General features: G+C 38.4%; 1 protein-coding gene across 5 annotated transcripts in view; it reads right to left on the bottom strand.

The window, feature by feature from the left end:
• The window catches only part of LOC127572774 (transcription factor RFX3-like), a 217,567-nt gene that overhangs the window by 132,344 nt on the left and 65,207 nt on the right, over positions 1–20,016 (bottom strand). For 4 of the 5 annotated variants that reach the window (XM_052020384.1, XM_052020387.1, XM_052020388.1 and 1 more), the window contains one exon: positions 15,348–15,400. The exons of the other annotated variant lie outside the window; for it this stretch is intronic. The gene's annotated coding sequence lies outside the window, so the exon portion shown is untranslated. The remainder of the gene's footprint in view (positions 1–15,347; positions 15,401–20,016) is intronic. 5 annotated transcript variants of the gene reach the window in all.

Below are 20,016 nucleotides of genomic sequence, written 5' to 3'. Positions count from 1 at the left end.
GTTCCGGTTTCTTCCCACGTTCCAAAGACGTACGGGTTAGGAAGTTGTGGGCATGCTATGTTGGCGCTGGAAGCATGGCGACACTTGCGGGCTGCCCCCAGAACACACTACGCAAAAGGTGCACTTCACTGTGTGTTTTGATGTACATGTGACTAATAAAGATATTTTATCTTAACTCTTAAATGCCCTTCGAAGTGATTCAGCAAGGAATCTACTTGTATAGAACTTGAGAAGCTGGTGGTGAGCCTTCATAAACATATGCACTTCAAGAAGCTTCAAAGAAGCCAACTTGTGTTAGGTGTTAAATGCTGAATGTACCAGTTTGTCTACATGCTGAGAATATAGTTTCAAAAATGTTAAACAATGCAGAAACATAAGATTATGCAAATATATAATACAATCAAGTTAATTACTTTTGTGAGCAGTCAGCCTATCAAGAAGCAAAGACGTGCAGTTGATTTTTTTTTACCAACATGAGTGTTTGGAAGTTGACAGTAAGTGAATGCCCAGTTACTAAAATTGCCTGATATCTCCAATAACAGCTTTTGAATAAGTGTTCAAATAGGTGAAATACAGTTAGGTTGAGAGTAAATTGTTCTTGCACTGCCCTGACAAGTACTCCATCCCCTCCTAGCCCAGAGAAATTTCCACATTCTCCCCAAGACCACATGGCTTTCCCCTTAGAGCTCCATTGTCCCTGAACGTCCCAAAGATATGCTGCTTGATGGGTTACTTGGGTACTAGAAATTAGCCCTGATGTAATTGGGTAGTAGGAGAATCAGTGGGAGGAGATGGACATGACAGAGAGAACAGATCACTAGGAAAATGGATACCTGGATAGACAAGGTTTAGAGGGATATGGGCCAAACGCAAGCAAATGGGACTAGCTCAGACAGGCAACTTGATCGGAACGGACTAGTTGGACTGAAGGCCTGTTCCTGTGTTGTACAACTCTCTGACACTACAAAACTAATTGTGTGAATGAGATTGATGGGATTGTTCTGAAAACCAGTACAGACTTGATGGGCTGAATGGCCTTCTTTCATATTGTAAAGATCATGAAAATTATGAAACAAAAGGAATTATCTTTATTAAGAAATAAACTCCCCTTACGGAAGTTCTTCTGGTCCTGAATCCTGTTTCTGGCAAGTATGAACTGGCAGACATACTACTGGAACTCTCCATGCGGCCTTTTAAATAAAATGGCAGATTAGGCTTTGCTGATGCCATCAGAGCTCAGCCTTCCATTTAAAGCATTCCCTGCCAACATCAAGCAAAGGGAAGGGCTTATAATGCCAGAAAAGAGCAAAGTGCCTGAGGATTGGGAAAATTTCAATATTCAGCATGGATGGCCATGACATTGATAAACAGGAATGTGGAATATGAGAATAGACTAGTGAGAAACAAAAACAAACCCTAAAGGCTTCTAGAGAGATGCAAAAAGGAAGAGATTAGCAGATGTTAATGTGGGTCCCTTACAGATCAATACGGGAAATTACATCGAGGAATAAGAAAATGGCAGAGAAACTAAACAAATATTTTGTGTAAAACAAATAAGGCTGCAGATGCTGCAATCTGAAACAAAAACAGTATTGCTGGGGGAACTCAGTCAGTCAAGCAGCATTTGTGGAAAAAGAAACCAGTTAATGTTTCAGGTCAAAGACCCTTCATCAGAACTGAGGAAGACAGAAAGCAAGTTAGTCTAAGTAACAGAGAAGGTGAAGGAGGACAATGGGTATAACAAAAGGGATGAAATGGGATAAAATGATGGACAGTAATTGAATGGTCAGTTACGTCCCTTTATCTGTGTGATCTGTTGTGAAGTCTGGCCTACTGGGATCTGTGCAGGCCAGAATGAAGAAATGAGAGCAAAAAAAAAGGTGGGAGAGGAATGGCAAGCACAAGTGGCCACAAACAGAAAGAAACAGCAGATTATATGAAGTTGTAGAATTCAATATTGAATTCTGCAGGCTGTAACGAGCCTGTTGAAAAATAAGGTGTTCCTCGAGCTTGCGAAAAATGTGAATGCCATCACAAAAGAGGTGGGTAACAAATAGGCTTAAAGTGAATGAAGAGCTGAAAGAAATTAGAATTACTTTAAAAAAATGTACAAGAGAAATCAATGGGACTGAATTCTGATAGAATCTCCAGAACCTCATGACCTGCATCCCAAGGTTTTGAAAAAGTTGTCAATAGATATAATGGAGATTATGAAGACACCGGCAGTTGTCTTCCAAATTTCTATTACTTCTAGAATAATTCCCATCGATTAGAAGGTAGCAAATAAAATCACACAATTTAAGAATGGAGAGAAAGAGGAAACTGACAGCCATTATCCATTAATTAACATTAACTGACATCAGTAGTAGGGAAAATGCTACAAGTTATAAGTACGTACGTTGTAATGGGGCACTTAGGAAATAAGGATTGGACAGAGTCAACATGAGTTTATGAATGGGAAATAATATGACAAATCTGTCAGATTGTTTTGAAGCTACAACCAGCAGAATTGATAAGGGGGAGACCATTGAATAAAATCATAGAGTTGTACAGCAAAGAAAAGGGCCCCTCAGCCCACCATGTCCATGCGACCTTTTTGCTCATCCACACTAATCCCATTTGTCTACTCAAGGTTCATATTTCCTTCTACGCCTTGCCAATTTAAGTGCCTGTCTGCAGGTCTCTTAAATGTAGTGATCGTATCTGTCCCCACCACCTCCTCTTCCAGATATCAACCACTGTCTATATCCTACTCCTATTTGACTTCCCAAAATGCATCATCTCGCACTTTTCACAAGTAAATTCCATCTGCCAACACTCCACCCAATTTTCCATATGATGTATTTCCTACTTCAGCCTTAGGCAACCTTCCTCGACATCCACACCACCAACAAATTTCCCGCCATCTGCAAACTTACTAATCATACCTTCTACATTCACATTAAAGTCACTGATATACATCACAAGAGTACCAACAGCAATTCCTGCAATACACCACTAGTCACACACTTCCAAACAGAAAAGCATCTTTCCACCACTACCCTGGTGTGGTATATTTGAACCTTAAGGTGGTCTTTGATAAAGTGCCACGTAAGACATTATTAAAGAGAATAGAGCATGTCGGGTTGGAGTAATATAGTGGAGTGGGTTGAGGATTTGTTACCATACAGAAAACAGTTGGAATAAGTGGGTATTTTCGGGGTGGAGACTAGAGCCCCAATGATCAGTACTGAGGCTCCAATTGTTATTATGTATTTAGGATGAGGGGGCTACAAGTAATATATCAAAGTTTGCTGATGATTCCAAGCCAGATGTCAGTGTGGGTTGGCCCACTCCATCTACCCATACACTCCTCCCACTGGGTCCCCTCCCCCTACAGTTCCCATCTGCCCACCTCACATCCCTTATTTGTTTTCTTGCTCTACCTTCCTTTCCTATCAAATTGTATCATCTGCTGCCCTTTGTTGCCTCCACATCACCTCCCAGCCTCTGTCGTTATTTCTGCTCTTCCTATCACCCCCTCCTCACATGGATCCACCTTTCACTTACCAGCTTTTGCTCCACCCCTTCTGCTATCTCTCTCCTCTATCTTTCAGTCCAGATGAATGGTCTTGATCTGAAACGTAGACTGCCCATATCTATTGATTGCTCACATCTGTCTATAATGAAATCACTTGCTTTTAGCACTTTAGAGCTAAAATCTGTCATTTTCCTCCTGAAAACGTAAAACATTTTGAATAAAATCTATGAAGTAGAAACCTGTATCTCATGCTAGTACAAAGTGTTCAGGAAAAAATAACACTGTTGTAATGAGTTTTATTCTGTTTAAATAACCAACATTCTTCGATTAATGCTTTGCATATTAAATACAGTGAATGATGTACACCTAGAGACAAGAGCACAACATAAAAATCATTTTGGGTGAATTTCTGAATTAATAATTTAATATGCTTTCTTACAATTTAGATTTAAGAACTAAGTCCCACTAAGTAACAGCTGTATAGAACAGGGAGACACTAGACTAATTTCCAAGTACAGGAACAAAAAAAAAGTGAGAACCTAAACTTTTGGGGTGAGCTTTGCTAATGGCTATGGACAATAGTTTATACTTGTATCAGAACCCAGTGTTATAGGATTGATTCCCCTGGCTTTGCCACTGAATGATTTACTTTTCTGTTTTACAAGGCAGAGGAAAGCATATCCTTGACAACCTTTACATATCACTGGATATCTAGGGTTTCCCCTGAGGTAAAGAGCTGGGTTAGAGCTTTCGATATGCAGAAGCCTATCAATCAAAGCTTGGGATACAAAAATGTGGAGGGGAAATTCCAGCTTCCTAACTGTTTAGCTGGATTGCAGAAAGATTAGACATCACGATTATTTTGGAAAGATTCACTGCAATCTACCCAATGTGGGTATTCATGTCACATGAGGATCAAATGACTGCATTATCTTTATCAGTAAACTGAAAGCCCTGATGTTCATTCAAAAAGCTCACACCTCAACATCATCTGCTTGTTTCTTTTGCTAACACTAAGTTAAGAGTGGGACCGTGCCAAGATGACTTTGGGCTCTGTTAGTAGTCAGGCACAATATTAGATGAAAGGAAAATACATCTCTTATTGGTGGCGAGATACCATACACCTTTTCACTCAGAATTCCAATCTGTACTGTCAAAATACAGTGGCAAAGTAGTTTGATTACAGTACGTAATTCAAATGGCTGGATTTACAAATCTGAAGACACAAAACTGATATCCTTCCAGTTTAAATTCAGTTAAATGAAGAATCTAGAATTTTAAAAAAAATATAGTCTGGTGACAATAAGCCTACCAGACCGATATAAAAACCTAACTTGTTCATTAATATTTCATGGGATGAAATCTATCATCTTTGCCCAAATCAGCATATGTGTGACTAACAGCAATGAGTTGACTTTTAACTGCCCTATGGAATGACTGAACAAGTTATTCGATCACATAATAATCACTATATTAAAACTGAATAAGAATAATCCTATTCAGACCACCTAGCATTAACCTGGGCACCAAATTCAGATATGGCAAAATTTCACCCAACATATAGCTGCCAGACTAGGTGGTAATCATTCAAACATGAGAGACACACCTACTCAACCTCATACTTATGTATCTAATTGCTACAGATGTACCTGTATTTGACAGCATTGATAAGAGTGACCTCCAGAGTCCCTGTGGAGATAACATCCACACTTTTTAATCCTTTCTCCGAGGATAAGGTCCTAGATCCACCTTCCATCCTCTATCAACTGAAAGTGTCAAAATATACCCTTGATGGCGACTTCACTGTCAATCACCAAAAGCAACTTGCTAACACTGCTACTGGCTGAGGTGGTCATCACAGCCTTGATTCAGACAAGGATCAAAGAACTGAATTCCAGAGGCAAGGTGAAACTGATTATCCTTGACATCAATGCCTCACTGATTGCGACATTAGGTGCCCCGGTAAACTGAAGTCAATGGGCATCAAAGGGAAAACACTCCTGTAGTTGCAGTCATACCTCGCACAAAGGAAGATGGTTGTAGTTGTTGGAGGCCAATCATCCAAGCCAAAAATATTACTACAGGAATACCTCAGGGCAGTGTCCAAGCCTTAACCATGTTTAGCTGCTTCATCAATGACCTTCCGTCCATCATAAGGTCAAAAGTGGGGATGTTTATGATGATAGCACAATGTTCAACTCCTTTTGCAACTGCTCAGTAAACAAAGCAGTTGACCCCTTCATGCATCGACCTAGACAATAATCAGCCATAAGCTGAAAAGCGACTGATAATATTTGCACTACAGAAGTACAAACAATCACTAATAATAGTCTTAACTATCTACCCTTGGCGCTCAATGATATTACCATTGCTGAATCCCCCACCACCAATATCTTAAGGGTCATTATTGACCAGCAATTCATCTGGCCAGTAAAAAAAACATGACTTGGCTAAAAGAGGAGGTCAAAAGCTTAGTATCCTGCACTGATTGACTCACCTTGTGATGCCCCAATGCCTTTCCACCATTTACAAGAACCCGTCAACAGCATGATGGAATATTCTCGACTTGCCTGCATGAATTCTCCAGAAGCTTCACATCATCAAGGACAAGGCAACCTGCTTGATTGGCACCTCATCCATTACCCCAAACATTTATTTTCTCCACCACTGGTGTACAGTGGCTGTAGTGTTTATCACTTATGAAAAACATTGCTACTCTGACAGCACCTCCCGAATGTACAACCTCACCATCAAGAATGACAAGGAAAGAAGGCACATGAGAACAGCAGCTCCATTTCACGTCACACAGCATTCTGATTTGGAAGTCTTTCATTGGTCCTTCAGCACTGCCGGATCTAAATCCTGGAACTATCTTCCGAACAATACTGTGGGAGTACCTTCACTAAAAGAATTGCAGCATTTCAAGAAGGCCTCTTACCACAACCTTTTCAAAGCCACATCCTGAAAATGAATAAATACAAAATAGGGCAGCAGCACTGAATCACTGCTTGAAAATAGGTTGTGAAGGACATGCTGAAGTTGTCAGATATTGTTGTAAGTAACTGCTACTTTTAAATAAAGAGACACAATTAGACAAATAATAGAATCACGTAGTGTTATCTCATCAGCATTAAATATGTCCAGGATAGAATTAACTTCATATTTCCTTTCTCAGTAAACATGAAACTAAGGGATCATTATAAAAATCCATCTGGTGCACAAATGCCTTTCACAGAAATAAATTTGCTACCCTCCTCAACTTGTCTGGCCTTTATGCAAATCCAGAACCATCTATATAATTGTATCCTAACTGCCTCCTTAGTTCAGGGGCAATTAGGGATGAATAGTAAAGTCAGGAATTTCAAATGATGTCCATATCCCATGGATAAGTAAATAATTAGATGAGTAAATAATTACAAGATTTCAAAGTTTTGCATGAAACATTGGTAAGAATCAAGTAGTTATTAATCTCTCATTCATTGACTGTTCAAGCCAAATAGCAACACTGGTGGATCAATAAACAGAATCTGCATTAAGTTGGTGTGCATTCATATACCACATCTTATTTATGTTAACATTTCTTTCAAAGACATTTACCCCTATTCTTAGTTAGTGGAGAGCACAATGTAGCTCAAAATAAACAACTGCGAATGCTGTTCTGAATATGACTGCAAGAAGGTCTGTCTACACATTTCAAGTTAAATTATAAAGAACACTTTATAGTCGATGCAGCAAATGAAATCAGGCAGGTGAAGTATGAATGACATCAGATATAAACATCTATTGCTATAATTGTACAAATGTTAAAAAAAAATCATGGGTAAGTCACAACTATTCAGATACCAGTTGATTCTACAGATATTTACAAACTAAAGCAGAGGTAAAAGACACGCACCTACGTATGTACCAAGGGATTTTGCTGCATGATAAATCCAGCCTATTACGGCCTAGAATATTTCTGCTACATATGGAGTTAATTTACTTGTTTACTGAAGTCACCTGCATCAAGTGCTGACGGCTTTAGTTCCTTAGGGCAAAGGTGCCTGGAGAATGCAGCTAAGGAGATGTGAATAAAATTGGACATTTATTATTTACCTAGAGTATAGAATTTCATCTTATAAACTTGCTTTGCTGATCAAAACAAAGGAAGTACTTTTAAATCCAAAGAGTTAGGCACACTTAGGCAAGAATTTGGCATTTTTAAAGAAAATCTTCTATCCAATCCATCTCAAACCAGACCACTTTTTGTTTCAAATGGAGATGGTAGACAAGCTATCCTCTTCCCAGACTGCAGACACTCATTTAAATATTTTAATAACAATATTGTTTCAGAGTTAATCTCCCTTAAAACCTGCCAGCTGAAGAGAGGAGAATACTATTGAATGGAGGCAGGTGCAATAGTAATTCTCCACTTAACAGAAATTTAACGCACACACCAAAAGCACATGAGTGAGATGACAAATGTGTGACAGATACAAATCATTTAAAGGCAACCTTTTCTCTTCTTTCCATATCCTCCATATCACAAAGCAGTATACCAAAACTTTACACATTTTGGATGCAGATAAATTCACAAGATTCATAATAAAAACAGCATGGCAGGGAGCGAGGAAAGACTATTATATTAAATTGCATTTATTTCAATGCAACTGGCCTGACAGTAAGGCAGATGAACTTAGGGCACGGATAGCTAAACTGGACTGGGATATTATAGCCATTACAGAAACATGACTAAGTGAGGGACAGGACTGGCAGCTAAATGTTCCAGGGTATAGGTGCTAGAAGTGGGAGACAGGTAAAGGAAAGAGAGGAGGGGGAAGTTGCATTTCTGATCAAGGAGAATATCATGGCAGTAGTCCAAGATGAAATTACTGAGGGATCATCCAGTAGGCTTTATGGGTAGAGCTGTAAAATAACAAGGGGATGGTTACTCTACTGGGATTGTACTATAGGCCTCCTAATAGTCAATAGGTATTAGAGTAACAAATATTCAGGGGTATTGCAGAAGGTTGCAAAAATAACAGGATTGTCATAGTAAGAGATTTGAACTTTCCTAATATAGACTGGGACTATCATAGTGCTATGGGCCTAGATGGGTGAAATTTGTTAAGTGTGTTCAGGAAAGTTTCCTCAGGCAATATATAGAAGGCCCTACTACGGCAAAGCTTGACCTAGTCTTGGGGAAATAGGGAAGGACAAGTGACTGAGGTGTCAGTGGGGGTGCACTTTGGGACCAGAGACCATAGTTCTATTAGTTTTACATTAGTTATGGAAAGGGACAGATCTGGTGATGGTATTAGACTTACAAAAGTTGATTGGAGTAGGTTGGTTGCAGGCAAAGGGACATCTAGCAAGTGGGAGGCTTTTCAAAGTGAGATATCAGAGTTCAAGATCTGCATGTTCCTGTTAGAGTGAAGGGCAAGGCTGGCAGGAGTACGGAACCCTGGTGATGAGGGATATTGATACTCGTCAGGAAAAATAAAGAGGCATATGTCGGATACAGGCATGGGATCAAATGAATCCTTGGAGGACTATAAGGGATAAAGGAGTTTACTCAAGAAAGAAATCAGAAGGGCAAAAAGGGGGCATGAGATAGCTTTGGCAGAGAAGGATAAGGAGAATCCAAAGAGATTTTATTATATTAAGGGAAAAAGAGTAACTAGAGAGAGATAAGGCCCCTTAAAGAACAAAGTGGACATCTTTGAGTGAAGTTGCAGGAGATGGGCAAAGTCCTCAATGAATATTTCTCCTCTTACTGCTTTTACTGTGGAGAAGGACATAAAGACTTCAGAACTTGAGACAGTTAATGGGGATGTCTTGGGGATAGTCCGCATTACAGCAGAGAAGGTATGGATGTCTTAAAGTGCATGAAGGTAGATAAATCTCCAGGACCTGATCAGGTATATCCAAGAACACTGTTGGAAGCTAGAGAAGAAATTGTGGAAGCCCTGGCTGAGTAATACTCATCATTGTTCGCGATGGATGAACTGCCGGAAGACTGGAAGGGTGGCTACTGTTGTGCCTTTATTTAAGAAGGGCTGCAAAGGAAAAACCTGGGAATTATAGACCAAGAAGCCTAACATCCGTGGTTGGTAAGTTACTAGAGGGGGGTTCTGAGATACGATATACATGCATTTGGAAAGAAAGGGGTTGATTAGGGATAGTCAATAAGGCTTTGTGCATGAGAGTTCATGTCTCACAAATTTGACTGAGTTGTTTTTTTTAAAGAAGTAACCAAGAAGGTTGATGAGGGTTGAACCGTATTTGTGGTCTATATGGACTTCATTAAAGCCTTTGATAAGGTTCTGCATGGTAGGCTGCTATGGGAAGTTAGATTGCATGGGATCAAGGGAGAGCTAGCTAACTGAATACACAATTGGCTTGATGGTAGGAAGCAGAGGTTGATGATGGAAGGTTGTTTCTTGGACTGGAGGAGACCCACGACTAGTTTGTTCCCCAGGGGTAGGCCCATGACTATTTGTCACCTATATCAATGAGTTTGATGAGAATATACAAAGGCATGATTAGTAAGTTAGCAAATGACACCAAAATAGATGGTGTCATTGATAGTGAAGATGGTTATCAGGAATTACAGAGGGATCTTGATCAGGGGAGTAAGTGGGCTGAGGAATGGCAAATGGAGTTTAATTTAGAGAAGTGCGAGGTTTGCATTTTGGGAAGACAAATCAGGGTAGGACATTCACAGTCAACAGCAGGGCCCTGGGGAGTGTTGTAGAACAGAGGGATCTAGGAGTACAAGTGCATGCTTCCCTGAAAGTGGCGTTGCAGGTAGACTGGGTGCTGAAGAAGACTTCTGGCACGCTGGCCTTCATCAGTCAGGCCACTTAGTATTTTGCAGTTGTACAAGATGTTGGTGAAATCGCATTTGGAATATTGTGTTCAGTTTTGGTCACCCTGCTATAAGAAAGATGTCATTAAGCTGGAAAGAATGCAGAGGAGATTTACAAGGATGTTGCCAGGACTCAATAGACTGAGTTATGAAGAAAGGTTGAGCAGGTTGGGACTGTTTTCATTGGAGCACAGGAGAATGAGGGGTGATCTTATAGAGGCGTATAAAATCATGAGGGGCATAGATAGGGTCAATGCACTAAGTCTTTTTCCCAGCATTGGGAAATCAAGAACTAGAGGGCATAGGTTTAAGGTGAGAGGGAAGAGATTTAATAGGAACCCGAGGGGCAACATTTTTAACCTAGAGGGTGGTCAGTATATGGAATGAGCTGCCAGAGGAAGTGGTCAAGGCGGGTACATTAACAACATTTTTGAAAGGTACTTGGACAGGTACATGATTGAGAAAGGTTTAGAGAGATATGGGCCAAATACGGGCAAATGGGACTAGCTGAGATGGGAATCGTGGTCGGCATGGACCAGTTGGGCCAAAGGGCCCACTTCTGTGCTGTATGACTCTGTGACCAAAGTGTCTGAACTAATATATCAAAAACAGACATAGAAGATTGACATCCCTATCTCCAATATCATCCCGTCACAAGGTAATTCCATTTTGCAAGCACTTTGCAGTCCATCATGGTGACAAAACTAAAATACTTTTGTTATGCAATAATTATGCTTGTTCTTGACTTAGCATATGCAGGCCAAGAAGTATTCCTTTCTGATTTTCTAAGCTCCAGATACAACCTGGCTTGTCAAAAATATTATTATGCAACTACTATTTAGTCCTGGGGAAAACAAGAATGTTTGGTATGCTACCACTTCTTGAGCACATGACACTAGTTATTTGGTCCAGCAATATCATTTGTTACAACAAAAAGTAATTCCCTGCAGGTTGGTTGATGTGTTTAAAATGGATTTCATGAATAAAACATTCATGATTAAGATGAAGAGTTGCTTACATTGGCCAATAGCAATAACCAACGTCATTGAAATTAATATAAATGTATACATTGCTACATTTCGTCAGAAGTGCTGTTTATTTCAGGCAGAAATTACTGTCTGATCACAGTTCATACAATCACACAAGACCTCATAGCAAATTCTTCTCATAATACTATATACAAAAAATGTGAAAACTATCATTCTTTTTACTGCACAATAATTTATTCTGTACCTTCATTGGAGAATCTATGCGCCACCAAACATAAATAAAAAAGGGAGTAGACATAGAAGAAACCAACCTTCTCTTGAAAAGCAGCACTCAACTTCTTTTGTAACTGTTTTTAATTCATTCAGGTACATGGAAAAAGGAGGTGCAGCCCTGATATTAAAAGAATGTGATGAATACATGAACAATAAAGGATGTTAGCTCAGCAAACTGAGATGTGGAATCAGTGTGAATGGACCTAAGAAACAGCAAGGGGGCAGAAATCATTGGTGGGAATTATAGAAAGACCTCCAAATAGTAATGGAGGGCATCGTGTACATCAAGTTATGAGAGGCACATGTACAAATGGTAAAATAATCATGAGAAACATTAACCTACTTATAAACTGGCCAAACCAAATTAGAAGTAATAGTGTGGAGGACAAATTTATGAAATATTTTAAAGATGGGTTTCTGGATCAGTATATTGGGAACTGATGAGGAAACAAGCTCGCATTGTAGAATGTAAGGATTAATTAAAAGGTCTTCTCTGAAGAGGAATCATTATTTGATAGAATTTTATGTAAGGATTGAAAGTAATTTAGTTCAATCTGAAACCAGAGTTCAAAATCTAAATAAAGAAAACTATAAAAGATACGAGTTGGCTATGGTAGAGCAGGAAAACTGTAATAAAAGGAATATAAGTAAACAAGCAAAAGCTAACATTTGAAGAATTAATGCGAAAGCCTGACTTATGATCACCCATACATGCAAACAAGCTCCTATAAACAACATTAAATTCAAATGAGAACCATTCTTGAAAAAAACTACTTACACGCAACGAACACAGGCTGCCAATTATACTGCGGGAGGTCACTTAAGAGAATTGCTTTGAAAATTGACAAGCGATCGCTTCCATTCATACTTGTGTAATGATACTCTATTAGACAATGTAATGTGCACTGATTTTTCAAGCCCATCAAAACCAGCCAGTGAGCATGGGACATCCTGATTCTGTACCACTGTAACCAGGCAGGGAAGACAAAAAATGTGTTCATGTTACTATTCATTTCAATACCGTGGAGGTTTTGTTACTGTATTGAGTGATTTTTGTCTATTTTCTGATTTACCAACAAAATATGGACATCTGAGAAAACAGAACCTGTTCAACGTGGGGATGGTCTGAGATTACAATATGCTGGTGTTCAGAGACCCTGATGTCCCTGTCAACAAATCATCATTTACACTTTGCAGGTTCAACAAGCAATTAGGAAAGTGAATGCAAGTCTTTGTGACAGGATGTTTTGAGTACAAGACATATCACTAAAATTACTTAAACCAGTGAGACTACACCTGGAATATTGGTCTCCCTACCAAAGGAAGGATATACTTGTGATAGAAGAAGTGCAATAAAGATCTGCTAGATTGATTGCATGGAGGATTGTGCTGCAAGAAAAATTTGACCAGACTTGGCCTATATTCTCTCGAGTTTAGAAACACAAAGTTCTCATGGTACATAACAGGGCAGATCGTAGAATACCATTTCCCCTGGATGAGGTATCTAGAATAAGGAGTCACAGTCTCAAAATAAATGGTCCGCCATTCAGGACCAAGATGAGAAGCAATTTCTTCACCAAGAGAACAATAAATCTTTGGCATTTTCTTCTTAATCTCCTTATGAGGATTGTGGTCAATCACTGAGTGTAATTAAGACAGAGGTAAAGAGGTTTTTTGATATTAAGGGGGGCAAATGATAAGAGATTTGAACAGGAAAGTACTGCTTAGGTAAAAGGTCAGCCATGAGCTTACTGGATGACAGAACAAGCATGAGGGGTCATATGGCCTTCTCCCACTTGTATTGCTCATGTTCTTTTGTTCCTTGAACAGAGACCAAACACATCTCATTCAGCACAACTATTTTCTCCCAATGTTACTGAGTTCATCCAATTAAAAGCTGTTGGTAAGGGAATTAGAATTGACTCTAGCTTTGCTTGCCTTTTTTTTAAAAGATAAGACAGACAAAAAGAAAAAAATGTATAAATTAAGTCCCCACCCTAAGTGCTTTCATAGTTTATTGGTGATGATTATCGGGTTAAGAGCAGGAAACTGTTTCTATCCTTTGCTCACCTTCACATGGATCATCTCCATCTTTTCACTCCCTTCGACCATTTCTGTTTACGGGAATAAAGTGTCATTCAATATTGACTGTAATCTCACTGTCTCACACAGCTATCTGAACTAAGCTACCTCTCATTTAGCTAACTGTAAGGTTTCTATTACATACCTCCAATTTTTCTGTCTCTATTGCATTTTCTTGGTAATGTTATCTCTATTTCAGTACTTAAGTGACTTTCTTCTTTCCTCAACTCAAAATCCCCATCCAAAATAGCTGACAAGACTCTCAGCCATGTTCATCCATGTCCCTGACTTTTGCTTTCATTACTTCCCTTCCCTCCCAGAATCATAGTCATTCTGAAGGGACTATCCTTCTGTGATCCAAGTAGAGGTTGTATCCAATGGCATTATGCCATCCAAAAATATACAAAGCATAAGTGGAACAGTAAAGGAAGAGTAGCTATGTCCCAAATATAAAAATTTTGGTGCACCCCTTGAGAGAAAACAAAAATGATTGAAAATCTATGAGATTGTTTTACTAAAAATAATGAAATTTTATTTCAAAATAATGCTAACATGGGCATTTATCCACAAGAAGTTCTTCAATGCTAACATTTTCATTATGTACCTGCAGTTTTTATCTTTTAAAATCCTAAACCTTAATCATTGTTATTCAAGGTGCCCAGTAGGAAATCAAATACAATTTTACATCTACTTCAGCAAAAAATATTTCAGTAGAATAACTTTTTATTAAACTGAAGCAACTGGCAATCATTCATGCACGACCACCACAGCTGAAAGGCACATTGCACTATTTTCTTATCATTTCCTCTGTATGTGCCATAAGCCGCTTAGTACTAAATCAATTTAAAATAATGATGGTTAAATACATTATTATTACAATAGGATAAAAGGCAACAAATCCTGTGCAGGTCCATTAGCCTTCTTTGTTAAGGAAAGAAGCCAATTATCTGCAGCTGTCAACCGTAAAGACCCAGAGCCATTTAGGCTAACATTAGTCTCCACCTGACTAAAACACAGGGCAATTTTTGTTCTTAATAATGTAATTTCCTTTTGTTATACAAGTAAGATGAATACAATTAAATAACACTGACTATCAGCGAACAGAAGAACAAGGCTGCTGAAAAAGGCTTCCATCAGTTAGCAAATGTACACTTTGCTACAAGATCACATTCACTGTATAAAAGTAATCCTCCCAACCAAAACTATGGTTAAAAAAATTACACTACTTACTATGGCGTAAGCTTGTGTTATCGTTTTGTTTTAAAGCAAACACTCAAGAACTACTAGATAGGTTTAAGAAAAACTGCATATTGTCAGAGTCAACAACATTAATGAACCCACCACAAATCAAACTGGCAAATCTGAATGTTTGCTGTGCTCATGCAACCTCCTAGAAAGTAATGCAATATCAGTTCTTAAATAAAAAATGTTAAAGAGTCGATTATACTTGAAAAGAGTGTTAACCTTGGGGCAATGGCAGGCGACCCACAGAAGCACTGATAGAAACCTGAAAGCAGGTCACTAATCCTATTGGCACCAGAGCTAGTTAACAAAAACAAAGAATCTGTATTGATATAGAAAAAAAAACAGAAAAAAAAATGCAGAATTTATTTAAGTATTTTTGTGTACTCACATTGTGACCTTTGTGCTCCAATTGTGGGTTCTAACACTAGAATTGGCAGGAACCTGGGGGATAAATCAGGAATACAAACTGAATTTTTGCAACAAATAATAGCTTTGATCAGCAAATAATTTAAAAATTCTCATAAATGCTAGATGCAATTATTTCACACCAATTTGAATAAACCTTTTGTATAGGTTCCAATATAACCTCACCCTATCATTGCAATTTTTGGATTACCAAGGAGAGAGTCTGGCCATTTATCTGCTTCCGCTTACCGTATGATTGCCTTTGTCACATTAATGGCCAAACGATCCATTTTGCTTAAATGGAAGGATCCAATACCCCCTACTACTTTTCAATGGTTCTCTCAAACTATATCATGTTTAAACTTGGAAAAAATTAGGAGTGGTACTGTTGATCCTTCGCCTAAATTTGAAGATATTTGGAGTCCATTTATTCAATAATTCCCTTTTCAATAACTTTTCAATTTAGAGGAACGGAGTTGACGACATAATATTGCTCTGTTTCTATTGAGAAATTTCAGTCCAGTTTTCTTTTTCTTTTGAAATTTTCTTTTTAGTTTGGTTTGTTATATTATTTACAATTTTTTATTGATTTGGGGATTTTTTTTGCTTTTCTTTTATATACACAATAAATCTTTTTCTTTCCTTTCTTTTATATTATATTCATCTACTAAGAGATCGTGCGATCTAAAGATTTTTTTTATATTTTATTATTCTTTACGATTATCTATGCCATGATTGTTCTCTTGATCTCTTTGTATTACACGTACAATCATCGATGTTATGTATTAATCTGTATTAATTTGGAAACTAATAAAAAGATTGAAAAAGAAAGAAAGGTTTCAAATAAAGACAGAGGCATGTTGACCTGCCAAGTCCTCCTCATTAATACCTGGAGATAAGCCAAAATTGAAAGAGCTGCTCCACAGACTGGTCAAACAACAGATTGACAGCATGATCCACATTAGCCTCTTCCGGAGGTGCTGATCATCATGGAAGACCATTTCTCTTCTCATGTGATATCAAAATACAGCTGTGACCATTATATTTAGCAAAAGATTTGGGTTGTCACAACATGCTGACTGAGGCATTGAGCACTTAGGCTCCAGATCTAGTCATACCACTGGCCAAACTGCTCCAATCATAACTTTGATACATGACAGTAAACAAACATCCACAGAAAAAAGCAAGATAAATAAAAAGCACAATTATATCATATCAGCCTATTCACTATCAAAGTATTTGAAATGGCCCGGAAAAGTGCTATCATGTGATCCTGCTCACCATTAACCTGCTCACTGAATGGAGTTTGGGTTCTTCCAGAAGCCATCAATTCCAGACATTATGGCCCTAATACAAGCATTGACAATATAATATTGATATTAAGACAAAATGACCTAATTGAGGGATTGAGTTCCAGGAAAGTTGATGTGAAGGGAATCTGGGATAAACTTTCTGCTGGCTGGAGTAATAATTAGCACAAGAGTAAGATGGTGTCATTGTTGGAGTCCAGGGCACTGGAACAGAAATTTAATCAGGGGAGTGTCCTGGGCCCTACTTCTAAATCACTTTTCCTCTGGGATAGAAATGGAAAGATACATTGTTGATTGTATAGTGCTCAGTTATGTTCATATCTCCTCAAATAAAGTCTGGATTCAAAAAACTGTGGACAACATGTAGCAAATAACATTGCCTGTCATCTGAGTAACGTGAATGATCTTCTGCAGTAAGTGAAATACTAACTACCTCCCCTTGACATTTCATGACCTTAAAATCACCGTATCTTCCATCTTAAATATCCTGAGTGTCATCACTGACTCGAAGCTTAACTTGACCAACCCTATGAATATCTGCAAGAATACTCAGAAGCTAGATATTTTGACCCTCTAAAGCCCTTGAACCATCTACGAGCCACAAGTAAAGAGTGTGATGGACTACCCTACACTTGCCTGATTAATTACAGCTCTAACAATGCTCAAGAAGCTCAACATCACCAAAGACAAAGTAGGGCATCACCATCCAAGCACCTTCATCCTCCACTACAACACATCACAGCTGTTACAAGTACTTTCCACAAGATGCATTGCAGCAAATCACCCAGTTTTTCTTTTATATAGAGGCTAACAAATTTGCAACATCTACTGTCCAGTAAGAAAATGATAGCACATGTACACAAACACTTTCATCATAAGTTCTCCGGCTCTTCCTTCTCCCTCCCCCCACCAACAACCTAGGCTTGAATATACGTCATTATTGCTTCAAGAGGAAAAAAATCCTTAAATTCTCTATCCAATACATCTGAGTGAGTACCTTCACCACATAGAATGTAGCAATTTAAGACATCACCTTGCACCATTTTCCCCAAAGGTCAGTTAAAAAATGCCACTTTATCTTGGCCTGGCCAGCAATGCCCATTTCCCACATATGAATACAATTAAAGCAAAACATTAACTCCTGTCGACTCTTTGTGCACACATCTGAAAGGCTGTTCATATATTTTCTATTTTGTTTTCCAACCTCTTGTTTTCTTCCAAACTCAGTTCTTGTTCAGAGGACATTATGGTGCTATATTAAAGTAACAAAAATTGCAACACTCAAGGGGTTAATAAATTGAACACACACACATTTGACAGTCTCTCCTTATTCTCACTAAAATAACCTAATTTATGACATATCTTGCTAAAGATAATAAATGCAGCTTTGAATAATGGCAATTAATGCTTAGAGATTACTGTACTACAATAATATCAAGGGGTAATATTGAAATAGTCTTTCAATAGTGTTTAAAAACAATTTGCAATGTAATAAGAAAGATTATTTATTAAGTTTGATGCAAGAAATGAATTTATTTAGCACTGTATAAAAGTCCTGAGGTCAGTTGAATGTTTTCTCTAATGCACAATATCTCCAAGGGTTGGGGCTGAATAGAGTGCATTCTATAAGCACTGACCTCTCTCCATGAGTTCAACCAGCTGGGCATTTTTATTGTGGAAAGTTTGAAAGCAAAGTGCCATCAAACCACCTGCATGTGAGATGGATCATGACCAAACCTGCATTGCTCTTCATGGTATTCAAACACATGTACATCACTGAAGAGGAATCAAACAACAATAATCATTTCCCTAAATCAGAGACGCAAAATGGAATAGAAGAATAGCTCACTGGCACATTACAATGTCTTAAGATAGCAGAAGATGAAGTTACTGCTTGCCTACCACTTTACGTAATTCGTCTTCAACTATTAAACTTATTTCCTTTTAAATGAAGAGTGCATAAGAAAGAATACATCCAGGTATCAAAATTATCTTGAATAAAAGTTGGTCTGAAAAGGATTAAATTGTCAAGAATTTATTTGCAACAATTAATAACTTAGAATGGTAACAACCACATACTATTTTCAATTTTGCCTTGACAACTAAACCTATCAGGATCCTTCATCACTGATAAGTTGCCTAACCTCTGCCTTTTGACTCCCTGTCCTCAGTATTCTAACCAAATTTCTGTTGGACTTCCCATTCTTTAACAGCCACAATTACAGCTTCATATCTAAAATCCACATGTTCTCCCACAACTGACCTATGACTGGCCTGACAGTTCATTGCAAGATCTGGGTCAATACATCATGGGCACATCCCTCCCCACCACTGGTAGTATCTACAGGAGGCGCTGCCTCAAGAAGGCAACATCTATCATCAAAGATCCCCACCATCTAGGCCATGCCATCTTTTTGCAGCTACCATCGGGCAGGAGGTACAGAAGCCTGAAGTCCCACACCACCAGCTTTGAGAACAGCTACTTCACTTCAATTATTTGATTCTTGAACCAACCGGCAAAATCCTAATCACTACAGTTTAGGCAACACTATTGCCACACCAATCACCTTGCACTAAAATGGACTTTTTTTTTTGTTCTAATTGTTTGTTTCTTATAATTTTTTGTATATTTAAACATAAATTATACAAAATTGATGTTTTTCTTGTGAATGCTGATTATATGATGCTATGTATCTGTGATGCTACTGCAAGTAAGTTTTTCACTGCACCTGTGCATGTTTGAATTGCTCATCTTTATCATTTATAGTCAGTTTCTCTTTGCACTCAAATTATCCAAGTGGACAAGAACAACTTATTACTGGACTGATAAGACCATAAGACATAGGAGCAGAATTAGGCCATTCAGCCCATCGAGACTGCTCTGCCATTCAATCATGGCTGATTTATTTTTCCCTCTCAACCCCATCCTCCTGCCTTCTCCCCATATCCTTTGACGGCCTTACTAACTAAGAACCTATCAACCTCCGCTTTAAATAGTCCCAATGACTTGGCCTCCACAGCCATCTCTGGCAATGAATTCCACAGATTTAGCACTCTCTGGCGAAAGAAATTCCTCTAATCTCTGTTCTTAAGGGGTATCCTTTTATTTCTGAGGCTGTGCCCTCTGGTCCTAGACTCTGCCACTACTGGAAATATCCTCCCCACATCCACTCTATCCAGGCCTTTCAATATTCGGTAGGTTTCAATAAGATCCTCTCTCATCCTTCTAAACTCCAGTGTGTAAAATGCCTAACCAAAATAAACATGAATATCTTTCAGGCAGAGACAGGAGGGATTGTCCTAGGGGAATAAAGAATATTTCAGTTGGTGTCTTTCCAGAAG

The sequence above is a fragment of the Pristis pectinata genome, chromosome 7 (assembly GCF_009764475.1).
Source record: "Pristis pectinata isolate sPriPec2 chromosome 7, sPriPec2.1.pri, whole genome shotgun sequence".
Classification (NCBI taxonomy): Eukaryota; Metazoa; Chordata; class Chondrichthyes; order Rhinopristiformes; family Pristidae; genus Pristis; species Pristis pectinata.
The sequence above is the reverse complement of the archived record's forward strand: the minus strand, read 5'-3'. Positions and strand labels throughout refer to the sequence as shown.